This window comes from Lonchura striata, chromosome 4 (assembly GCF_046129695.1).
Source record: "Lonchura striata isolate bLonStr1 chromosome 4, bLonStr1.mat, whole genome shotgun sequence".
In the NCBI taxonomy this organism is placed as follows: domain Eukaryota; kingdom Metazoa; phylum Chordata; class Aves; order Passeriformes; family Estrildidae; genus Lonchura; species Lonchura striata.
The window spans coordinates 20,778,295-20,784,377 of NC_134606.1; positions in this window are offsets into that span (position 1 = coordinate 20,778,295).

Sequence of the window (6,083 nt, forward strand, 5' to 3'; positions counted from 1 at the left end):
TCTAATAACCCTTTTTTGAAAATAGAAAATAATTTTATTCTATGGTATTCCACCTAAATTTGAAAAAATGTCATACTGGAAGAAATTGCAAATACCTCTTTCATTTCTCTATGTAAGAATAAATGCCTACTATGTAGTCTCTCTGAACAACTGAAGATTTTTTTAATGTTTCCTCTTGTGGCCCAATTAAATAGAACAATTTTGATTAAATAGCTCCCAAGATAATAACAATTATAATGCAGCAGACTTGGGAATAGTTTAATCTGAAATGCACATTGATGCACAGCACGCATAAAATACCTGTATTTCATTATGTTTGTTTCTATGAAATGTCTATATGAGATGAGTAAAACTTAGACTGTCCCTGACATTACTGAATATAAATGCTAAACTGAAAGATAAATTGTTTATTTGTTAGGGAACAGCTGTATGAATATTTCAATAATCTATTCTTTAGTAGGCTCTAGAAAAGACTATATATTTGAAATGGCAATGCAATTAACTCTGCATGGGCATCTTTAGATTAGATTATCTGTATAAGAAGACGCAAACCAAATTCCTAATATGAATATGTTATAGTAAAATTGTTATCATATTCTTGTGTAATTGATACCATAAAATCAGAAAAACTACTTTAGAACAAGTGAGGTATTAAATGATGATAGTGAGGAGGCTGCTATGATTAATCAATAACAATACGAGGAAAAGCCATACACAATATCCTATATTTCTTACACTTTTAAAAAATTTGTCCTAGGAGGAAAAAGAAGAAAACAGTCAAAAAATCAGTACTGTATTATTCTGACAAAGACAATAATTAAAAAGACAAAGTGATGCTTAGTGCTTACATTTGTGAGTATGTTTATTTATTCTTAATTTGCTTTACTGCCTTTGAAAATTTCAGCATCTTTGCCATACTTTTCTCACACCTTTCATGGCTGCTTAAGCTAAACTGTTGGCACATTTCTTACATATATAGATTACTATTTTAAAGTAGGTATCACAAAAGTATATTTCTATTTTGCTTGTTTGGTTGATTTTAATACAAAAATATAGAGGCAGCAAGTTTGACATCGATCAGTAGGGTCTGTAAGAAAAAATTAAAATGAGAAAAATTGAAATGAGAAAAAAAATGTTTGTAAAGAGATTTCTAAGAACCAGAAAGCAATATGTAAAACTCTTAGGCACCAGCAAAACAGCTTTAATAAATCTTTTATGATTTTTAGCTAGCTGTCCATAAACCCTTGACTGAACTTTCAGTCAAGACTAAAGCAACAGAAGAGACTTTTAAGTACATTCAGCAAGAGAATCACTTAGACAATAAGACAGCAGTGAAGAAAAGGCAACATAAAGTATGGGTTTTTTTATTCAGAACCAGAAAATAAATTATTAAATTTGCATATGAGTGTTTATGTAAAGTTTTGTGTACTGCATTTCCCAGATAAGGGTTGAATTATCTCTGTAAACTATTGTCAGAGGAAGAAATATTGATTTTCTTTACTATAAATATAATTGTGTCAATTATATTTTATGGTGCAAATTCTGTCCATAAATGTTCATCTAGAAAAAAGAGAATTTTAAATTTTTTCAAGGTTTCACATTTCAAGCTCTGGTTTAGTGCTGGAATATTTAAGAAGGAAAATTTAGCCATCTTGAGAACAGCAAAATTAATGCTTCCATGTTTTGAGAAGATACATGTCTAAATAATTTTGATAAGTACAACTAAATAAAAATAGTAAATGGAAAGCATATTTATATAATAGAATCATTAAGGTTGGAAAATTAATATCACCATGCCCACTAAATGATTTTTTGAAGTGCCATGTTTGTTTACTTAGATTTCCAGGGATGCTGGCTCTATTACTTCCCTGGGGAGCCTTTTCCAGTTCTTACCACTCAGTGAAAATATTTTTCGTAGTATTTGACCTGAGCCTCCCCTGATGCAACTTAAGGTCATTTACCCTTGTCCTGTTGCTAGCTAGCTGGGAGAAGAGGCTGACCCCATCTTGTTATGGCCTTCTTTCAGGTGGTTGTAGGGTATTCACTGAGCTTTTTTCTCTCAAGGATAAGCAAATCCAGCAGTTCCTCATAGGACTTGTGTTCCAGACCCTCCACTATCTCCTTTGCTCTGTTTTAGATTTGGTCCATCACCTCAGTGTATTTCTTGTACTGAAAAGCTCCAAACTGAACACAGTGAGGTGTAGTCCCATCAATGCTGTTTACAGGGGGATGATGGTTCCCCTGGTCCTGCTGACCACACCACTTCTGATACAGGCTGACATTGACATTGGTCACCTGGGCACATGCTGGCTCATGGTGGTTGTTGACCCGCACCACCAGATCTTTTTCCAACAAGAAGCCTTCCACCACTCTTCCTTAAACCTGTAGTGATGCTTTGGATTCTAGTAATCCATGTGCATAACCCAGCACTTCACCTTTTGGATGTATGTATCCATGGCCCTTCCTATATTTGCTTGCTACCATAAATCCTCAAAAATCACATAGTCTCATAAAATTATCTTTGGCTATCTTCACATTTTTGAAAAATTCAAAGTTAAGACTATGGTAACCAGGATGTCTGTCATGACTCTATCTCTAGTCCAACATTTCTTTCAGAAGAGTGGGGACATAAAGTTATAGTAGCTAAATGTTACTCTGCTTTCCAGCTCATACCTGCTTAATCCAGCCAGAGCTAGAATTTGTCTGGGAAATGCTCTTGGACAGGTTCCACCTTGTGACAAATGATGTGCACTGATTCAGAACTTTCTGAGATAAATGTAATTATGAGGACAGAGATGTCATCAGTACTGTCAAATAGAGAGAAATTGTGGTATTTAATATATAGTGAAAATATCCTTATATTTTTGAGACAGTTTAGTTTCTTTTGGATTGGGATGAGTAGCAAATCGTGGCAAGCTATTCAAAACAGAATATTGTGAAATGCTACAGTGAAAAGTACAGTTCAAAGGAGAACGTCAATTTCTAGAGGCATTAGTTTTATCTAGTGAAGCAAAACATGACAAAAACAAACATGGAGATTTACTTCAGGAAAAACCTAAATGAATTAGCTATGATGACATCAAAATTAAGATATTGGTCTGATTACAGAAATAACTAGGAGAAAGGCAATGGCTTGTAAAATATAAGCCAGGCAGATTTAGTGGTTCTCACTAGTCTTAAACTTTGATGAATTGAAATCATTGTTCGGTCAGGGTTTTAACTATCTGCACATATTTCTCTCATATTACTGGAACTATTCAAATGGTGGAATACTTGTTGGCTGAGAGCCTGAGGCTTTTTTCCCCCATAGGAGCCTCATTAAATCTTTTCAGTGCACATGGAGAATTATTTCTTGCTTAGAAAATCCTGTTTTGAAAAGCCTAAGAAGATAAAGTAAGTTTGCTTGTACTGTAATGTCCTTCAAGACAATGTTTTTGAATGTTCCTATTTACAAAGCATTCTTCAAAATACACAGTTGCAGAAAAGGGATGGAATTCTTCTTTACACCTGCAAGATTCATTTGCTTATGCAATTAAAACATTCACAGTTTGTAATGTTCATATGTTATTCAAATTTTATATACTTTAAAAGGAATAGGAAGTCAGTGAAGATTTTTCCTCTGTTACAAAGAAAATGTTTATTAAAGGGAGAAAAAAAAGAAAAATGATGGACTAAACATCTGGATTACTCTCTCGTGTCAGGCTATGTCAATGCAGATTTACTTCACTGTCACTGGTCCCTCATTGCTTTCCCTCTAACCCTTCATCATAACCCTTCATCATTTTCTTTCTGACCTCTGTATTATTAGTCTTTTTTTTTACCTGGCCAAACAAGAATATGGAAAAAAAAAATCCCACACAGAGTAGGTCAAAATCAATGAACTGAACCATAAGAGGTAGTGTTTCAGTCAGTTGAGAAATATTTGCTGTTAAACAGGGGTATATCAAAGGTCAGAAATCCTTTAGATGAAAATCACATGTAACTAAAATAGTCATGATCTTACAGTAGCTCCTTTCAATTTTTAATTTTTTTCTGCTTGCATATTCTGACTATTGTACCTTTGGGAGTACTGTAAGGAGAAAGCAGTTTACTTTGCTCCCTTTCCTTTAGCTGTCTGACAGCTCCTTCAACACATCCCTCACTACAACAGCTGTTCACCAGCATTTTTAATTCAATTTCTGGCTTTGGTGATTTTGGAAAGGGAAGATGAAAATGTTTTTAGACCGACTTTTTTTTATCCTTTTTCTTAATGTTTAACACATACATAGCAGTTCCATCCTCTTCTTCTGTTGCTAGAGACGACAGTATCTAGCTATGCTGGCCACAAAGTTAGCAACTGAATGCTCCTTCTTTTTTACTTCTATGGAATCATTGAATGACTGAGTAATTTTCTTGTCTTTGCTGTGACTCAAATTTTTTTTAAATGCATATTTTTAAGGTAAGACGAATCTAAGAACATAGATTTGATGTGTATGAATGAATGAATAAACAAATACTGATACCAATCTACATACATATGTCTAGACACATGGATATATATATATATATGCAGTCACGTATACACGCATATGAAAACATATTATATTCATTATTAAATCCAAGGAACTATTATTATTATGTTCAGTGTGATAATTCATTCTCTTCTCCTTAGCAGGCTCTCCATCAGGCTGCCTGGCCATGTTTGGTTATTATATATCAATATTCTATTCCTCAGTAATATTGATAGTACATTGCAGGTAATTATTCTACAAATAATTTCCCAGTCTAAATGATAATGTATTTTTAACCAATGCAATACAATTAAAAAAAAAAACAAAACGAAAACAAACATGTTTAATTCAAGTTTACACTGTGATAAGTAATATATTTTTATACTATCAATTTAACAAGGTGGGCAGTTATGAGTTGATATTACCTATTAGTTCAATAATGTAAGTGATTTTTCTTTTGTCCAAATGTTAGTCTTCCCTTCCAAATGGAAGGGTTTTTTTTGAGCACTGCTAAACACAACAGCAATAAAACCTAGAGAACCCAAATTATACTAACCTTTTCTAAAGCTGTTCCTTTTTAATGCAAGGAAGAATCAACATGACCTTTTATGCTGTCTTCTGAGAATACAAATTAGATAGCTTAGATTGTTTTTTACTGTAGTTTAATCTCTACTGAAGTAGAATATTTCCTGCAGAAAAGGATGATTTACTTCATTTTGACTATATTTTCTATATTTTCTTCTAGAGAAATAAAATCTTTGCTAACTTCTTCTCTAATGAGGGATATTTGTGTGAAGTGTATATATGAAGTCTTAATGGTTTACCATCAGAAAAAAGGATTAAAAGCATATGGTCTATTACAAAGTCTAATTTATCTGTAACTCTCTCTCTAAAAGAGAAGACATTAAATGTAGCATCATCATAAATTAGCAGTGAGGAACTAAAAGTCAATTATGGCATTTTCAGGTATATGACTATAAGAACATTATTATAAATGTAGGTCAGAGAGAATAAGATTCACAGAACTCTGCTTATGTCCCTGCAACACAAGAATTAAAAATTTAAGACTATACTAAACTTCTTCTTTGTACTAAGGAAACAGTGATGCTTGATTATCAAAAAGCCCACTCAACTGACATAGCAGGACTACAAAAGATGTACCCAAGATTCATGGTGCTCCTCCTAGCTGCTCCATGAGTAATGTAATGCCAACTCTATGGTATTAGATGATACTAGATCTGAATATGGTATCTAGATGATACTACATCTGAATAGTCCAAGATACTTTCTCATTGTTAAGGTTTTCTTTAATAAAAAACCTGCTCATGCATAGAGAGATTGACATTTTATAACTGGTACCACGTGTTCCATAATGTGTAAGTAATACCTATGAGTGATAGCCTTTCAAATGGTGTACTACAAATGACAGACATCTAGATTCCCAAATTCTGTATTCAGAGGCTTAAAATCCTACTTTACAGGATGTAAGACAATATTTTTCTCTTTCCTTTATGAATAAACATATTCCTACACACAAGATGTTTTTGTAAAATTCTTCAGAAGTGACTATGGAGGAAAGCTTTCTTTGTTTTG